Below are 19878 nucleotides of genomic sequence, written 5' to 3' on the forward strand. Positions count from 1 at the left end.
ACTGAGCCACACTCATTAAAACGCTGAACGCAGCCGGAGAGATTTGTTCCCAGCCTTTGCGCTACCACACTTGCACACAGGTAGGAAGCACCGAGCTGGTGACTAACTCTGGCTTTACTGCCCAAAACAGCAGATTGAAGAAAATCAGTCATTTTACCAGCAAAAAACCAAAAATCAGGGGAGCGTTTTTGCAGGCACGAGCCGAGCAGCTGCTTGCAGGCCAGGTACAAAGCGGCTGGGAGAGGGCTGTGTGTTGCTATGTTCCTGAGTTCGCTGAGTAGCTGCAATTTAAAGAGCTGAAAAAAAACCCCACAAAGAACAAAAACCAGCAACAACATCATCTTGTGCCTGGCTCTGGTTGTTTCGGTAGGCACAAGATGTTTCTGAATGATCAGACCCCTTACTGACTTCCAGGAGCATCAGCACCATTTGGGCCTAAAGCGCTCAAAGCCTTTGTCATCTGCAGCAGGACCCGGAGTTCCGATGGGGCTGTATTCATTGGCCTCCTTCACTGTGTGACCTTCACCTCCCATTCTTTGAGGCGATATCGAAGGAATTTAGGTTTAAATTAATCCATGAAGACTAATGAGCTGCATTAAGATTAAATCCCATCAAGGAGAATACCAATGTCTTTGCAACTCGGCGCTCGTTCCAATCCTTCCGAAATCACTACAGCAGAGCTGTGGGTCACACCGTTCAGGCTCAAGGGTTTGCTGGACCACGGTGGGGAGGAGCAGATGGACTCGGGAAACATCTTACAAACTGAGTTTCCCTGTGGTGCTGTGATAGCCAAAGCTTTCTCATGGAAATAATAACAAACCAAAAAGAAAACTACCCACGATAGATTGAGCTTCAGTCTTCTGCTGCTGTTTAGATGTGCAACGTGACAGAGAAAATACACAAGAAAAGAGTAATTTTCTAGCAAAGCCTCTGGCATACATGAAGAACTGAGACTTGCAGGGCTTTTACTTGGACTCCTGTCTCTCTGGATAAAGTCCATCGGAGCTATGAGCACGGCCACGCTCATCACAGCCTGCAAGGCCAGGAGCACCCGAAACTCCCAGGCACTTTTGAAATAGCAGCTGTGTGAAAGCAGCTTTAAAAAGAAATGAAGACACAAACCTACACAATACTCAGGCATTGCACAGCTGAACCCAGTCCGCCTCTCCAACTTTGAGAAGATGATTGTCTCGGGATTTGGGTGCAGATTTGTGCCTGAACTTTGTGCCTCTCAGCCATCTCAAACACGCAGTTTAAACTCTTCAGTACTCTCTGATCTTTCAGGGTTAATGATCAGATGCAACTTTGAAGCCGCTGAACTTGTGAACCAGGATGTGTTGGGAAAGGCCGAGGCACACGAAGATTAAGCTGTTTCTCAGGAGAGTGAGAGCTGAAGCTATGGGGAGGGTTTGCATTTAGTGGGGATCTGGAGACTGGGGCGATGCTGTGCCCCTGCACACACCCTGACACATGGGAGCTCCAGCAGCTTTCCCAGGCTCAGACAGTGCTGTGAAATCGGCAGCAGGCGTAAATCCACGGCTGCTGTGTTGTGCTCCGTGGGGTTGGGGTCTTTTTTCGCTTGTTTTGGTTCAACTGAGATCAAACTCGATCATTTATGACAAGTTTTCGGCAAGGCAGTGCTCTCATCACCCGGCAGCTGCTCCTCAAACCACCCTAAGCCGTCTCCTTGTGAACCACTGGCGCACAGGTGCAGGGTGTCCTGGCTCGCTCAGCACAAAGCTCAAGCGCGGAGGAGGCGAGCGAGGGCAGCTCTGCCATCCCCACCCCAGCAGGCTGCCCGGTCCAGCGCCACGCTGCACCAGCTCGCTGCCAGGCTGTGCCCTGTGCCCTGTGCCCTGTGTCCTGCCCAAGCCAGGGCACCCCTGCTCTACCTCTAGTTCTTTTGGCCCTCACTCCTCCCAGAGCACAGCAAATATTTCCTAAATTATCTCAGTTGTACAAGTTATTAGGATATTATCTGGTATGAAAGCATAAGCAGAGTAACTAATGGGATGCAAGATGTGCATATATGAAAACTCATTTATAAATGAAATAAATTTGAAAATCATGTACTTTCCAGAAGAAGGTATTTTCTTTCCATTTCTCCATTATGTGTTTTAAAGCTGAATCATATAAGATTTTTAAGTATTAATCTTTAAAAAGCCATTCCTGACCTGGCATCATACCCATCCTGCTACCTCTTCAACAAATCTAGATTTCACTGTGAAGCAACCTAACCAAGAACAGGAGCAGCTTAAGGGCTGAGAAAAAACACTTGTATAAATTGAGATTGTTGTATTAAGCAGCTGTATCTTCCTATTCTCCTCAGGCCTCTTCTACAGTGCAAAGTGTCCTACCACCACAATGCAAGTGGAACTCTTGGGCCAGACTCTCCTAGGGGGTTGATGTTCCCTTCCCAAAAAGGCCAAATGAAGGGCAGGTGTGCAGCGGCTGCGGGTGCAGCGCCCGCACAGCCGAGCAGAGGCAGAGTTTGACCTGCCTGGGGCTGGGAGCAGAAGCAGCGGCCGCAGCGTGCGGGGCTGTGACAGCGTGAGGGCTGTGACAGCGTGCGGGGCTGTGACAGCGTGCGGGGCTGTGACAGCGTGCGGGGCTGTGACAGCGTGCGGGGCTCTGACAGCGCGACAGTGCCACCCTCTGGGCGCGGGGGGAACGGCCACCCCGCGGCCCCGGCGCTGCGGGGGACACGCACAGACCGGCAGCGGCACCGTCCCCGCCGCACTCCCGGCTCCAACGCTTAAACATTGCCGTTTGAAAATATATTTTAAATTATATATTTGTATGCATGCATATGTAAATTGGATACACGTGTTCATTATATACATCATACGCATGTACATAAGTGTATGTAGGTATATGTACACATACATGTATAACATATGTACATGCATATGTACAGAATTTATATACACATATATATATACACACACACATTTTATTTGTGTATACATGCATGTGTATGCATAGAATTTATATACATTTACACATATGTTTATGTGTGGATATCTATATAAATTACATGTGCACATGTACATACATTGCTTCTCCACACAGCTCATACTATTTATGTCACCTCTCCAGAAGACACAGGCTGGACACTGGCTCCTGCTCCCACAGCAGATGCACGGGGGGACCCCGCGCCCGGGGAGGGAGCAATGGAGGGAGGTGGGGACGGAGGGAGGAGGCAGGGATGGAGACGGGTGGGGATGCAGGAGCAGGCAGTGGCCGCATCCCACAGGAAGGCTGTTTTGGGACCTGACCCCCAGGGGTCTGGTTCACACCCATGCCCAGGCAGCTTGGCCAGGAGCAGAGGTGTTTAAAGCCTTGTAATACAGACACGCAGTGGCTACTTCTGCTGGCTGTGCCATGCCAAACGAAACACTCTCCTCGTTTAGTTATTCTCTGATGTCAACTAGAAGTGAACTAACATAGGTGACAGGTGGGAAAGGAAACATGAGCCTGTGATCGGCCCAGTGTTCACTTAAAAACACCAACTGTGTCAGGGCAGTGTTGGTTCGTTCCTGCCCTGTGTGCTGTGTGTCTACACATTCCTAACCAGGAGCCCCAGACAGCCCAGCCCCTGAAACCGTGTTCAGCTTCCCTTCACCAGCCATGACAAAACACATGCTTTAAGGTACAAAGCTTAGCAGAACATCAAGACCAGCCATTAGCAATGGCATTTCCTACAGCCAGCCTCCAACAATATCAGGTTTCTGCTATTATCTCTTGTCCAGAAAGTCTAAATTTAGGCTCCCTTGTGAAGTGTTTCTTTTAGAAGAAGATCCCTGCACCTGATGTAAAATACTCGTGTCCCACACTCAACCTTTAGCACTTCAAAAAATTTCAGATAATCAGAACAGTACTGAATATTTATGGAGTAAGAGGGGAGGAAATATTTTTCCTTACTTTTTGCTTTCGGCATTGCCAAAGCACTTTCATGTCCTGATTTTCAGTGTCACTTGATTACTGGTGCAAGATGCACCATATGATCCCACTGTGTGACACAGCGTCTGAAGGCAGGGACCCGCGGCCCTGGACACAGAGCTCGTGCGGTGGCACTGGGCTGGCCCGGGTGACCCTGCGGCACACTGCGCTTGTACACACAGCGCAGCTGCAACTTGGGGCTGCAGCTCGTTACGGCATCTTATGAAAGCCCTAATTTCTTGTGCTTTCCTAATTTCTTGGGCTTCCCCCTCCCCAGCATCAACCCGCTGCTGCAGAGCCCCACCAGCGGCTCCCCCAGGAGCGCTGGAGAAGGCTGAGCTCTGGCTTGGGTCACATACAGACAAAGATGGTTTCTAAGCTCTAGTGAAAGAAACCCGCAGTGCTCCCCATGATTTTGCACATGCCATCCTCCACCTCAGCCATCCCATAGCCCAGCAGCACACAAAAGCGGTCTGTCGCGAGGACTGGTGTGGTAAGCTGCACAGCGGCTCCAGCTTGTGTCTCACACAGGTTGGACAGCCTTCAGGATTTGGGATACATATGATTTTAAACAGCAGCTTTGCTCCTGGAAAATACCCAGAGCTTCCCAGACTGCCTGCCTGCTGGCCCTGCGCATTCACCTGCGCTGTTGTCCCATCACAGAGACAAGGGCTGGGACAGGAGGAGCTACGGGGTCAGAAGGAGCTACGGGGTCAGAAGGAGCTATCAGGGTGAAGCACAGGCACTGGCAGTGGGGAGATGATAGTGGGTGCCCTGCTCTCCTCGCCCCAGTGGGACGGGGTGACCCTGAGAGGGTGCTGCTCGCCCAATGGGACCAGCATGGAGAGGTGGGGATGGGCTTCACAGCCAGCTCAGCACTGCCCCTGCTCAGCAGGGCTTGGATGGTAGCCCTGGTTCCCTGTCCTTTGGGACCAGCCCAGCGCCAGCTGCCTGACACCCTCAGCTTTACCGAGCACATCCGCACATGGAAAGGCCATGTCAGCCCTCAGCGAAAAGCCATGTCACAGCCCGTAGGTAAGGCAGCAAGTATCCTGCCTGCAATGGTTACCAACGGCTTTCACAGGCCAAGGAGTGTGCAATGAGAAAATAAATCCCAAAGCAGCAAACCGAAGCGTCTCTGAGCAATAACCGTGTGCCCCGCAGGAGCGCGGAGCAGACCGGACGCGCTGGAGACGCCGTGCAGAGCTGTGCTGCTTTCGGTCTGATCAGATGAGGATGAGGCTGGTTTTTGCAACCGGTGATAACAGCATTTTGCAAGCACGATGAAAATGTGTGGTAAACCCCAGGCGAACCCGAGCAGCCTGTGCACTCAAACCATGCAACACGGGTTTTTAGCAGAGTCAGGCTGAGGGCTTTAACCCCGCCGTGCCTGTCCCCTGCAGCACGGGGACAGCCCTGCCACCCACACCTGACCTCAGCCACCTCCTGCCTGCGTTTCGGCTGCGCTGCCTCGTGGTGACCCCGTGTGGGTGGCCCTGGTCCCACGGGGACAGGGAAACCCCACAGCTGGGGCTGAGCACGGCAAAGCGAAGGGCACGCTCGCTCGCTGGGGCACAGCCCTGCCAGCCGCTGCCCAACGGCTTGCAGCGGGCGAGCAAAACAGTCGAAAACGGTGTCCTTACCGTCTGTGAACTGGTTTGTATTAGTAAAATCATTACAGCAGCGTAGCCAACTGCTCAGTTGACCCCTTAGTTTGCTTTGCTCAGAACACCGCCACATTGAAGCATCCTTCACACCTACTGTTTGTTCCTAAAATACACGTTATACCTGGATTAATTGAGGATGTCTGCGCTGGCATGGGGAGCGGCTGTGCATCCTGCCCTCGGCCCAGCTGCTGAGGGACTCGTCCGAAAGAAAAGATGCCGGCATTTGAAAGAATAAACAGGATAAAGCCAAAGGCGAGCCACCATGACCCAGAGCCCAGGCACATGCTGATTAGCTCAGCTCCCCTCCCTTGAACAGTTTACTTCTGCTAATCAAGAAAGGTTGACAGAAAACAGCTCTGGTCGCGGTAACTTGCTGCGGTGCTGATACAGGATGCTTGCAGGCTGGTAACACCTCTTATTGGTGTCGCATTCTGACTGAGAACTGGAATGATCTAAAGGGTAATGTAGCACTTTGTGGCAGAACTGGTCAACCCACTGGCCTGAAAACAAGTTCTAAGTCATGAACCAGCACCAAGTATACACTTTGTCAGAGAATAATTTCCCTCTTTCCTCTTCAAAATGTCACAATTTTAATCAATAACCTGGCCCAAACCAGCACAATTAACACAGAATTGAGATCCTGTCTCCAGAGCTGTTTTGCTACAGACAAATCTGAAAATCACAGCCAAAGGTGAGACAGACTCAGGGAGGGGACATGGCAGTTGGACCAGTCCTGGGGGTGTGATAGACCCTCATGGAACTAACAGGGCTCACCTAGTCTATGAGCAAAGAGCCCTGAGTGGCAACACCTGCAGCAGGGCCCGTATGGGTGCTGCTGGGATGGCATGTCCCATCCTGGTGTCCCCAACGCCTCCCCAGCAGAGAGCTGCACCGGGAGGAACGGGTGTGCAGCACGGGAGCTTCTCCGCTGCTGGGGTGACACACACAGCAAGGACAAAGCCAGGACAACCCGCCAGGTCTGCTCCGCATCACCAGCCCTCATGGGACATCCCCGCTGGCCAGCGAACCACCAGGGCCATCACAAATAACACTCAGCTGCTTCACAGTCACAGCTACAGGTGGCACGAGCAGAAACAGACCCCAAAAAGAGACACAGAGCCTGTAAAAGCTTTTATGGCAAGACCAGGTAAGACCGGTCAGGCACACAGACACTGACCTGTATTTTAAAGGAAACACTGTGTTTGGGGAACCTTTTCTACAGTTGCACATACTTCCCAAGGTCTGTGGTGAGATTATTAGAGGTTCCTGCCACAAACCATGCAGGGCAAAAGGTACCTTGAGACCACCACTGGATCCACGAGAAAGCCGCTCACCTGGTGGGCACCCACAACAAACACACCAAAAATACCCTTTGGTGGGACACAGGTAAGCCATAATTAAACCCAGGCATCTGGGCGCCTGAGACATGGGCTGCTGTGGCCTACTGCTCTCATGCCATATTGTTTCTAGTTATTAACTAAACCAACTTTGAGATTTATTCCTCAAAACAGCATCAGTTAACCCAGAGGAGCAAGGAGGCAAGAAAGCTCAGTCACTTAGTAAGCGAGACACTGGCAGCTCTGGGTATCCTTTCCTTCCTTTTGTGGCAAATAAGGGTGACCAAATCTGGCCAAGAAATTTGTGCTATTCCCCAGTTTCAAGCCTCAGAAATTAATGCTCTTGGACTTCTCTTTTGTTGCTTGCTATCTCCTTGAGGAGTCTCTAGGACACGTTGGAGGTTTCAGATAAGATTATGGCCAATTACAAAGGGAAGAAAGAGTTCATCTCTCAGTATCTTTCTGGACAAACAATCTGAGGCAAACAAGGTTTAGCAATTTCTCCGGGCTTGCAGGGCTTGGTATCCCAATAACTCACCCTGATGCTGTAAACCTGAAATGCAGCCCAGCCAGTTTTCCGGCGTGGCAGCATCTTATCTGCCCGACCCTCTCTCCTGCTGGCCAACCCGACAGCCGACCTTTCCACTGCAATCTGCCTACAAAATGCTGTCAGGATGATGTGATTTCTTACCCTTTCGTCACACCCATTGTAGCTGTGAGCAGCCACCAGCTGCCTCGCACCCCCGCTGGGTCACTGTCCCCGCGTGGCTGCTCTGTGACCCTTGGGCTTTGCAAAACCCATCTGCTCATCTGAGTGGTGAACGGGCCCCGTCCTCCGCCCAAGAGGAAACATCTCCCCCAGACGAGCTGCTATTCCCGGTCTCCCGTTTCTCTGGCGTTACGGCCACTCCAGCCCACGCCGCGCACCTGGCGCCACCGAGGCGACAAATGAAGAGAAGGTAAAATTCCTCTGCCCACACCACAAGATCTTTTTATAGCCAAGGGAATGAGGTTTTTCACTCTCTTCCTATTTTCCACTTAGGGAGTAAACAGGAAAACCAGCCTGGCGCGGTAGCTAATTTGGGAGCACACAGTGACCTTCCGTGTGCCCCCCAATGATGCTTCCTGCCCTCTCCTGCCATGTCAGGGCTGGTGGGACAACACTGTGTCCCCAAAGCATCCCTCAGAGGGCCCCAACAGCCCTTGGCTGCTCCTGAATGGGAACAGAGACGCCACTGGGACTGTCACCAACCAGACCCAGAGCTGGCGTCAGGCGCGCGGGGCCGCCCAGCGTGTGCGCTAACGGTGCGCAAAGCGCAGGGTGACAGCGTGAGCACCGCACCCAGCCCTTCGCAGGGCGACACTTTCACCCTGGTTTGCCGCTGGGAACATCTTCTCCTGCCCTTACCTCAGGGTGGTGTGTCCTGGCCCTGCAGCAGCACGGGGGCTGCTCGGGACGGGGGCTCTTCTGCCTGGGCACTCTCAGGTGGTGCCACCAGCCCAAGGGGACCTGGGGAGGGCTGAAGAGATCAGGTTGGAGGAGCATGAGGACACAGGCTTAGATCAATGGACACAGCTCCCTCATCTCCTTGGCACATTCAAGACATCTCTACAGCGCCCGAGGAAGCTGCAGGTGCATTGCTCATCCCTGCAGAACAGGTTGGTGAGCACAGGTGTCCAGGTAGCCGAACTCAACTGTACCTGTAGATCTTCACCTCTGTTTGCGCTGCTGTGTAACGATCACTGCATAGAGGAACCCAGCTCCCCCGGCACCGCCATATGTCAGCTCTCGCCCCACTTGGCCACACGGATGGGTAACAAGCTATCCAGCATCTGCATCCCCATACACACGTGGATATCACTGCCAACTCAAATCTATGCACATGGAACAAAGCTGAAGAAACCCCCACCACGGTGGTGTTCCTGCCTCCCAGCTCCCTCCCCATCCCCGGTGAACGTGCTGCATTTAACGCCGTGCTGCTCCCTGCGCCCCCGTGCTCACCTGGGGGGTGATGGATGCCCGGCCCTGGGAGAGCAGCTGCCATCACCAAGCACTTGCTCTTAGAGCAAAGCATCGGCTCCTCCATGGCACTGCCCCAGAGAGAACACGTCTTTGCCTCCAGCAAGGAAAGACATCAGCAACTGCGAGGGAGAAGAAAACAAAGCAGTAGAGCTGGCACAAGTGGAACCGGACCGCAGCGAGTTTTCAGGTCTAAAAGATGCATTGGGTCTCTGGCCCACTCAGTGAGGCAGCCAGTACAGAAGCAGTGAGCCCAGCAGAAGGTGGCAACATGATGACTTTAGTCATAGTCACAAGGCTAAAACAGCCAGGAGGGGGAAGTTTTCTCAAATACCAGATAGGAAAGTTGCACAACCACTGCCCAGAGCCTTCAAACAGGGCCTGATTTCCCCCTCCAAAATTAGGATGACTTCCCCATGCAGTTTCCAGCTGCATCTGTGGCATAGAGTGAACTGGGGGTTGTGGTCCCTGTCCGGGGGTGGTGGGACAGGGGCTGCAGGAGGAGAGCGCCCACCCCGTGGCAATGGCTCAGCAGGCTCCGAGGAATCCCACACGCTCACAGGGGTGGAAGAGCATTTCAAAAACCATCGCCTGCGAGCCTGATCACAGCAAACAGCTTTGAAGCTCCTTTATTGAGAGATCACATGCTGGTAACCAAAGGGCTGGACGTGGTGCTGCTGAAGGACTCTGTCCCTGGACAGCCCGGGACAGCAGCAGGAACGCTTAAAGAGGATCGGTCAACAAGACAACAATAAGGGCTTGGGTTCAGCTATTTTTGATGCCCTTCCAAAAGGGAGAGTGAGAGCAAGGCAAACAGAACTCGAGCGCAGCGTGAGAGGTCCCTGCGCACAAACGGGGACGTGCCCGGTGCAGGGACACCCGTGAGCACAGCACTGGTGTCCCCAGCAGCGGGAAGCGGGCTGTGTGCTGGAGGTAAAACGCTGCCTCGGTCGGCATTGCTCATTCCCAGGCACCGTTCCCGCGTGCATGAATCACCAGCCCTCCCTTTGGATCATTAATCACTGCAAGATCAATAAAGGCCACATGCGTTTTTCATGTACCAGGCATTAGTCTGACCTTGTGTCTATCGCTGCAGAGGGTATGAAATAAAAGCATTTCAGATCAAAGCAATCAGCACTAAATTTACCCAGCACTAACACCCGGTGGAGCCTGCTGATTTACAGCCACTGAGCTCATACCGAGGTTGTTTTGGTTCCCCAGAGCCCTGGGCAGTGACAAAGCCTTTGTTGTCCCCTGGGGACACGAGCAGGCAGGAGGGGGCTGCTCCAAAAGTGTGCTCTTTACAATTTGCTTATTTCCTTAAAAACAGGGACTGCTTTCTCTGTCCAGGAGCCAGGGTCCGCACTGCACTCGGGGACAAGCAGATGCATCTCTTCCCCAGCACTCCCGCACGCACCGATTGCACCCAGAGCCGTGCGTCACTGTGTCCCCCAGCAGCACCTGCCCCACTGCCCCCTCTGCCCAAACCTCCCGTGCTCTGAGGGGCAGAACAACCACCGTGCACAGCAAAGCCTGCTGCAGACACACCGTCCCCCGTAAGGGACACCAGAGGGACCGAAGCCATTCACCAGGGCCAGGGCACAGCAAACTCAGCCCCCTCCAGCAGCTTTGTCCCCTGCGGCCCTTGGACCACAGGCTGAAGCCCCCTCCACCCACAGCCCCAGCCACCGCAGCAGGGCTGCCTGCATTCCTTCTGAACCCATTTAGCTATTTTGGAGCAGAGACACTGAAAGCCTCCGGACAGCGCTGCCTATTACCATCACTATTGATCACTTCTGCATCCAGCTTTCTGGGTCAGGTCTGCTCTAATTTTGTTAAGAGCAGGCAAAGGGCTGGAAAATCGGGAATCAGAGTGCTCAGGGATGCTCCTGGGGCACAGAGACAGGTCAGCCAGGTCCAGAACACCCAAACTCCTTCCAAATGCCCAGGAGCTGGTGTGCTGCTGTCCTTCATGGACCCCTGATGACGGCAGAGCAAGCCCCTCGTTAGCCCATCACGATCTCTGGATAACGCTACTGCAGAGGCCACAGAGATATTTCCCTAAGGAAATGGGATGGTTTGCTTTTCTGAATAAAAAATTGGTCTTTGCGCTAAGTGGTGAGATGGGAGCATGCGTTAGGACACTGCAATGTAAAGCTCATGTAATAGCAGGAGATACACAACTTGGACATAAGCAGTTTCAGGACTTCCCAAAACCTGAAATCAGAAATAACTCTGCTGACTAAAGACAGCTCTTTATTACGGATTGCTTTGGTTTCAGTTTAAAAATATTCTCCTGTTTATGCTTCCCCAGCTTTGATTCTAGAGACAGCATCAGGTCCCAGCTATTCCACCCATGGTCCTGACAGAGGTGCAAGGGCCTCGCAGGCTGGATTCCACCTGCGTCCCACTGCACACCCACCCGAAACGTGGGAGCCGACCTTCCCACCACAGCCACCGTGCCATTCACCACAGCAAAGGCGCCCAGCAGACGCCATCCCTTTCTGCTCTCCCGTCAGCCAGGGCGTCTTTTCGCTGTGTTCCTCCATCCCACCTCGCCTGACACCAGTGCGGGTTTTTACTGGTAACACCTCCGCGCTCAGCCCCGTCTCGGCACCAAAATAGCTGCGGCCGGGCTGTGGCCGCGCTGTGGCTCCCGCAGGCAGCGCCCTGGCTGCCTCCCTGCATCCAGCCCTCCGCGTTCCTCCTCCCTGTTACTTATTTCCAGGGGAGCCATGGCAGTTTTTCACCCTGAGTCAGGGTGACACGCAGCGTGCCACATGCAGGCGCAGACCCTTTGGCCTTGCCGGGATCATCTCCCCTTCCATCGCCCATCCTGGGGCTATGGGTCAGGTCCAGCCACCCTGCAAACTTGCAGCCTGCCCTGGGCAGGCAGAGCTGGGACACCAACAGGCTTTAACCTGCTCCCAAAACATCACCGAGTCCCCAAATGCTCCTGAGCACCAGGGGCTCAGCCCCCGGAGCAGCACACACCGACAGCCCCTGAACAGAGTGCTCTGCACCACCTCGTTCACGCCACCAGCCTCCTGAAATATTATAGGGCTTTGAAGTTTTGAAGGAGATCACAAGCGCCTTTCTGCTTTAACCTCTGTTCTCTTAGCTCAGCTGCAGACACAGACACAGTCCTTGTCCTGCCGTGCTCCCCGGGCGCCACCGCATGCACGAGCACGCAGGGACCCCCCAAGCAAACAGCCGGCACACAGCAGCACAGCACCACAGGACACTGGCACAGTGCACAGTCGCAGAATCACAGAACCATTTTGGTCAGAAAAGACCTTTAGGATCACCGCATCCAACTGCCAACCTGCACCGCCAAGTCCGCCACTCAACCATGTCCCGAAGAGTCTCATCTATACATCTTTCAAACACCTCCAGGGATGGTGGCTCAATCATTTCTCCAGGCAGCCTGTTCCAATGCCTGGCAACACTTTCTGTGAAGAAATTTTCCCTAACATCCAATCTACACCCCCCCCAGCACAACTTGGGGCCATTTCCTCTCATCCTATTGCTTGCTACTTGGGAGAAGAGACCAACACCTTCCACGCTACAACCTCCTTACAGCCACCCCAGCGGTGAAGCACTGAGTAACGGGGGCCACAGGGGACACCCCAGCCGTGGCTCTTCCCATGAACGGGGGTGCCCAATGGGCACGTGGCCAGGGGCATCCCATGGCACTGCGATTTTGGAAAGTCCAGCCGTGGTCTGCTACATTTCCCAGCTCCGTGTAGTTGCTCCCAGCACTGAACAGATGGACAGACAGACAGACACACGCGCGCACTGCTCATCTCAATTCACCATTCCCAGAATAGTCCTGCTGTACATGCAAGTCAGGCCTGCTGTGTATATGCAAACCTCCTTATTCAAATTTGGTAGGCGATGGCACACACCTCTCTGGCTCGGAAAACAAACCACCCTGCCACCCTGCTTTGCCTTGGTCTCTTCAGCGAGAGCTCCGCTCGCACCAAAGCCTTCAGCAGCCTGAACGCTCATTTCCCAACAGCCCCTATAGAGGCAACGTGTTGGTTTTCTGGGGTTTTTTTGGTGCTTGATAGGCATCATCTCACAGAAGTAAACATACACAAGCTGCACTAGCAAAATTCCCCAAAGATTATATGGGGGATTTTATTCGAGAGTGACTTTGGTTTAATCGTGCAGCTGGGCTTACTATAAACCTTTGGACTTGAGCATGTATCAAATAATTCCACCTGCCTAGGTGATCACATTGGGATATTGTCATAAAGAAGGTTACTTTGACATTTATAATCAAACACACAAGTTGGATGCCGAAGGGTGGCCCAGGGCCAGCACTGGGCAGCCCGGGGAGGACACCCCCTGCCCACAGTGACGCGGGTCACACCGGGACAGGCAGCCCAACGGGGGACGCGCACAGCTGGACACAGCAGCACTGATGCTCTTGGGGCTGCAGCAGGCACACACGCAGCCCCGTACACCGCAGCGGGTCCCCTGCCCTGCCCTAGCACCAGCACCTAGAGCAACGCGAACCAAAAGACTCAGGGGGTTGTGTCGTGTTTTGTTGTTTTCCCTTACGCTGCTTTTTACTCTTTTCCTTTGTCTTTTAAAACTCCAGATGAGAAAAATACTGGAAGGTTATCCTTTGTATCCCATGATCAGATCACAAGCTAGCATGTGACGTGGGAGGGAAAAACAAGTCTTTCCAGCAGATGTCAAGTGCGAGTGAGCTCTGCTGACTACTGTACCTTGATGTCTGCTGCCAAAGTCAATTCTTGGGCACCCTTGAGGTGAAGAACCTCATGATTCATCAGGAACTTATTCTAATTAAAGAAAACTCAGATGACTTTCATTTTGGATTTGCCTGTTTAGCAACTCTGAATGTAATGTGTGTGTAGGGATAATAGCAGTCCCCAGCTGCTGTTTTGTAAACAGGCTGCGGCTCAGCAAGGGCAAGGGCACGTTGGGAGCCACCCTGTAAGTCGTGTGCTCCGGGGACTGAGCAAAAACCTCCCAGCGAGCAAAGGGACTGATCAAACAGAAGCCCAGGTAGCCACTCCACTGGCCAATAGCCTGTAACGTTGCCCATAATGTACTCTGAGGAGCAGGGTGGGCATGGGTGAGAGGGGAAGCACCTCTCTGCGGGGGGGCGGCAGCACCTAACGCTCACCCTGTGCCCTCCCTGCGGCGTTTGCGGTGCCCACAGGGTCCCCTCCTCACCTGCGCACCCGCGTTCGCCCGCGGCCCCGGCGCGGTTGGGCAAGCGGTGATAGCGGTGATAGCGGTGATAGCGTCCGCTGCAACGGCCCCCGCGCGGCTCCCGTCACATGATGGGTCAGCAGCTCGTGGGAAGTCAAAAGCTGAAAACCTAAAAAAAAAAAAAAAAAGGTTCCTTTAGCCAGCTCTGTCCCCGCAGGAAATCAAAATTGCAGCGGAGCGTTGGCAATTTGGGTTTGATCAGACTTATCTGGCCTGGGGCCCGAGGTGGGTTTGTATCGCCTCGCTCCTGACCAGGCTCCCAGCCACAAAACCCAGCAGGGAAGGGGCTTGGGGAAGGGCAGGAGGGGTGGCAAAGGGGGTTGCTGAGCCCTCCTGGAGCCCCACACGGGTACGACTCCGCGTGGAGCAGCAAGTCTCTCCAAGACCTCCCCGTCCCCATGGGAGAAGCCAGCACAGCGAATATTCCCACGGCCGTGGCCCCGTGGCCCGGCGCAGCCGCTCCTGGCGCACAGCGCGGCACGGAGAGGCTTTGCCCTTCCTTTGCCCCGGCTCCACGGACAATCGGGCAGCTATTTTTAAACCGGCTTTTTCCTTTCCCCTGCAGAGGTGCTTGAATGGCTTTCCCCTCGCATACAGAAGCACAGGGAGCGCAGACGTCGTCTCTCATTGTGAACGGAAAGGTTATCGGGTACAAAACAAAAGTGAAATCATTCACTGGCATTCCTGGGACCAAAATAGTCGCCTGCTCTCCAGCGCTGACGTTATCGCACGGGAAGGAAGGCTCCGGATACAGACAGTCCCGCGCCAGGGCTCACGTACAGACCCTGCAGCCAGCCAGCACCCAGGCGTGCTCGAGCAGAGCGGAACGAGCCATTCTGGCCACACGTGACTCAAGATGACTTAGCGGGTGAGGTCCCAAAGTTGCCATTGCTCCCAAACAGCTGCAGAGCCTCACACAAGCATCACTCCAGCAAGAGCCCAGCTGTGTGACGTTAACAGCAGGGGAGCGGGAGAGCCTGGGAGATGGAGACTCCAAATGTGGGAACTGGGAGCAGCCTGGGAGCTGCGCTGCTGGGGGAGATGGAGCAGCTGGCGCCTATGGCATTGACCAGGGCATGGGGGGAGCGGGGTTTGGGGAACCCCTCAGCACTGAGCACCCTCTGCGATGCCCTCAGCACCGCCCAGCCTGGAAGAGAAGCTCATCTCAGGCATCTGGGCTGAGCAGGTAAAGCTCCTGCAAAGCACACACTTCACTGCTAAATGTTTCCCTGTGAGGCGAGTGCTGGTGGTGAGGGCTGAGTCGTGACAGTGCTGAAGCCAAGAACCAAGGAACATGAACATAAGGGGTAAATTTGACTTCTCCCAAACACACAGTAAAACGTTGACCAGAATTGTCCACGGCATTTTCAAACTAAGCCAAGCGCTCCACTGCCTGCCAAACCCAGATTCTTTTCAGAGAAGATTTAAGACTCTTCTTCATTCGAATTGCAGTAATGACCTAATACTGTGAGTGCCCCCAGCTGCCAGCAGCTGGCTCAGGCTTAATCGCTCCCAGGAACTGCAGACGCGCCCTGTGCCAGCCCAGCAGCAGGGGCAGCCCACGGGCACGCAAGTGCCGCTTCACGCACAACCAAGCAAGTCGGGAAACACAAGCCAGCACTGCCTGTACGGGCTCCGGTGGGGACGGCAGAGCCACCAGTGCGGGCTCCAGCGCGGCTTTCCTGGCTTTGTTGATGGGTATGGCTTTATCGCTGTTAAAACACCATTTGTTGCTGTGACTTTCCTCCCCCCGCCTCCTTAAATGTCAACTTGAAAAGAAAAATTCGGGAAAGGTCACTTACCAGAGAGACTGGAACCACTCCAGTCACTTGGATAAACACGTGTAGGGTCAGCTGCTACGAGAGGGGGTTTTAAACCAGTTATTTACCTGGTTGAACAAGTGCTGTGTTCCTGCAGGAGAGCGAGACTTAATGTACCTTGCAGGAGGCAATCGATCTCCTTATCACCCATCCATCTGCTGCCGAGATCATTAACCCTTTGCAGCAACCAGGCAGGGAAGATGCTTCACTCAGGATGCCTAACTCCATATTCTAGGGGGGCACGAGCACCCAGCAAGGCCCCAGGCTTGCCCAACACCCCTGGTCTGATGCTATGGAGAGCCCTGCAGACCCTTCCCTGGCACCCGCTGGGGCTGATCTGCACCCCTGCAGTGCGCTGGAGCTGTCGAGCAGCCGAATCACTAATATTTGGCTGGAAGCAACATGCTAGAGACCCCATCGGTGAGGAGCAGCATCATGTGCACAGAGCGGATCCAGAGTCAGGCACCCCGGGTCCTGTTCTTACTGGCAAGGTAAGCAGAGACCTGCTGCGCTCCTCAGCTTCGCCCAGCTGTGAAAAAAACAAAGGGATAACCAGGACACCCTGCTGATAAAAAGGCACCATTTAGAAGATCAGGGAATGGGATGGGGTTTTCACTAGCCCCAGCTGGCTGGGGAACTGGAAGGTGAGGGCTGTGTGCCACAGCACATGGAGCAAACTGAGCTTTCCCTCTCTGCCTTCCCAAGGGTGTTTCAGCATCCAGCAAACACCGTGCGAGCCCTGGCAAAGAGCACCCCGAACACAAGCCCTTCCCCCGCTGCCCCTTACCTCAGCTGAGCCTGTTCGGCGATCGTGGTCCCCAGACACACACCACCCCGTTCCCTCAGCATCCCCTCGCTGCCAGGTGAGCACCCTGTGCCCAACGCTGCCACGAGAGCCTGGGTGACACCATCACCCACCACGAGCTGGCAAGTCCGGAGTCACTGCGGAGGGACAGAGCTGACCCTGCAGCGGGCAGGGAACGGCTTTGCAGGCACCTGCTTCACGGTCACCCCCTGTGGCCATATTCGCCGAGAGATTTCCCAGCGGCAGCTCCGGTTTCAGGAGGAGCAGAGCGATCAAGTCAAGCTGCACACTGAGCCGGAGCAAGAGATTTTGGTGTAAGTTCCCCTCCCACAGTAAAAGGTGATCACGTTTAGCTGCAACTGTGAGACCACGATCAAGTTTAGCTCTGCTGACAGTTACTGTGCTTAGGACTAAATAAAAGCTGAGCACAAAGCCTTACTCAGGACTACTCAGCTGCAAGCACCTGGAGGCTTAGGCTGACCCTGTAAGGAAACCAACACCAGCCAGGGACCCCACGTCAGCCCCATCCAAAACAGCCAGCGCTGCTCGAACCTGATGACTTGCGTTACTGTGTGCAATAATCAGCTTTATGGCCTCCCGCAGCCATGCAAAGGGTACTGCTGCGGTGTAAGGTCAAAGGCACAAGGTCTCTGCACAGTAGGAAACCACCACCGCCAGGCTTTCAGAAGTTAAGCTAGACAGAGGAATTGTCAGCAGCGGGGAAAAGGGCAGCTGTTGGTCCTGCCAGTAAAAACAAAAAAGGAGAAATCAGCCCACCACTGCTTCCGATCGGATGTGACAGCTCCGTCTGAGGTCCGCAGCAAACCCAGCCTGTGTTGCAAGCGCAGCGGGAGACGCAGGAGCTCCCAGGCCAGGGGAAGTTGAGGGCTCTGGCTCCAGGGGTGCAGGAGGGGGCCAGGGAAAGCCACCCCGCTTCTGCTCTTTCCCCCGGCTCACACACAGTTTGGGAAGGAGCCCAGGTCCCGGTTACGTGTGCGCCACAGCCCCGTTAATGCTGGTGTCCTGTCCTGGCAGCATCCCTGAGCAGGGGGTGGGTTTCTGTAAAAGAAACAGAGACAGATGATTTCTTACAGCTAGAGACATGGAGAGCCTCTCGCACCTCTGTGCTGGCCGGGGGACACAGCTTCAGGCAGCCTGTTCCCAAACGCAGCAAAGCGTTCCCACCGTGCCCCTTGGAATAATCCATTTTTTGTGGAATTCAGTCACTTTAAAAAGAAACAACTACAACAAAACCCTTCCACAGGCTTGCAGCAATATTTTGTCTGTAAATAATCTAGAGAGCAAGGTCACATTCCGCAGTGAAAGCGGAGCAGGGGAGGGCGGGCAGGGACGGGGAGGCAGCAGCGCAGGGGCACAGCTGCGCTGGGGGACAACGCAGAAAAAGGGGGTTTGGGGGAAGGGGCAGAGCAGAAAGGGGACCTGGAGGTAAGAGATGGGACGGTTTCACCTTTCCTCGCTGGCTGTTGCAGAGGGTGAGCTGCAAGCACCGAGCCCCCGGTGTGCCGCAGCACTGGCCTCTTGCGCATCTCTGCACTCTGGTCCCTTGTCCACAAAGCGGGGACAAGCAACACCCCGTCCTCCCACACGCTGGCACGCACGCCAGGACAGAGCCACGTGGGGCTCAGCTTGCTGGGATGGTGGCAGTGGGGACACAGCTCACTGGGGAGCATCCCACACCGCTGGCACATCGCTGCAAAGATGCTGAGCATCCCCCGGGAAGCGGAGGCTGTCCTGCCCGGGCTCTCCTATGGGCACGGCAGGGGACGCGCTGACCCCAGCATCCCCTGGTGTCTGCTCTGGTCACACCAGGGGCACTGAAGTCCCTCCTTCCCCGTGCTGCCGCTGGAGTGGGTTCTCAGTGGCAGCACCCGCTCCACCCTGCCGAGGGGCAGCTCCTCTGGGAGAAAGGAGATGGAAACCTCGCCCGGTTCTGCAGCGTCAGCTCCGGGTTCAAAGCGAGGGGAACCGGAGCGCTCTGGGAGACCACCCACAGTCCCGGATCGAGTGGAGAGCAGATGGCAGAACAAACAGCACCGCGATTCCTGTTTCACACAACCTCGTGCCCTACTCGCTCCCACACTTAACCTTTTCCTCCCATGAAGCGGGCTTTCCCCTGGAAAAACGGACCACAGACACTGGAAGGGTTTCAGAGCGGCAGGTGGTGGTGTGCTCTGAACAGCACCAAGGACAATACACCAATTTGTTTGTTCCTTCGTTTTTAAAGATTCAGGCTAGCTCTGTGCTATTTTGTGTCCTTTTTGAAAGATTTTATGAGAATTTTTTGCTTTATTTTCCCTAGGCCAGGGGAAAGGTAACGCTGCTATGGCAGAGTGGCCTACAGAACGGGCAGTAAGAACGTGGAGGGATGCTGTGTCCCCACGCTAGAGCTCCACGCTCGGGGGGCGCTCACGCCGGGACCAGCAGCGGGGCTGCTGCGGTACCTGCTCTGAGGGGGGGGCATGGAAGGGTTAGGGAAACAAACAACCAAACCAACCAAAACTTCAAACCTTGCGCATGTTTTACCGACTTTCACACGGCAGAAAGCGCAGGGGTTCCTGCGGAGCTGCGGGACGGGAGCCAGCGGCTGGCTGCCCGCAGGGCCGGTTTCACACACAGCGGGCAGGGCTGTGTGACAGCCCCGTGCTCCCGGTGCACGGGTCACTGTCCCTGCCCCGCGGTGTGCCCGGGATGGGCTGCGTGGGGAGGATAAAGACAGACAGAGCAGGCAGCATCCGCAAGCTGCAAGCAGGGCGTGGGGCTCCTGCTGCTGCTCCCCATGCGCTGAGCTGCTCCGGGACAAATGACAGAGCAGGCTGGGTCACACACAGGAACTCCCTCAATGAGCTGTTGTCACAGGTCAGAACCATTAAAGGGATTACACCCAGAGAGCACAAAGTTTCTGCAGTGCCTACAGCGGCTCTCTGCAGACAGGCGCTTCTAATTCCCTGAGCTTACTGTCTTTTACTACGGGACATCACGGGTTTCAGTCACTCTGATAGCCAGCATGGTCCCCTAC

At 54.7% G+C, this 19878-nt stretch overlaps 1 long non-coding RNA gene across 1 annotated transcript in view; it reads right to left on the bottom strand.

Annotated features, from left to right (window-relative positions):
* The window catches only part of LOC136107037 (uncharacterized), a 23008-nt gene extending 4943 nt beyond the window's left edge, over positions 1–18065 (bottom strand). The window contains exons 1-2 of the long non-coding RNA XR_010652217.2: positions 14178–18065; positions 8949–9088 (exon numbers count right to left, since the gene is read on the bottom strand). This is a non-coding gene — a long non-coding RNA (uncharacterized lncRNA). The remainder of the gene's footprint in view (positions 1–8948; positions 9089–14177) is intronic.
* Positions 18066–19878: the final 1813 nt, after the last annotated feature.

This window comes from Patagioenas fasciata, chromosome 12, assembly GCF_037038585.1.
Source record: "Patagioenas fasciata isolate bPatFas1 chromosome 12, bPatFas1.hap1, whole genome shotgun sequence".
NCBI classification, from domain to species: Eukaryota; Metazoa; Chordata; class Aves; order Columbiformes; family Columbidae; genus Patagioenas; species Patagioenas fasciata.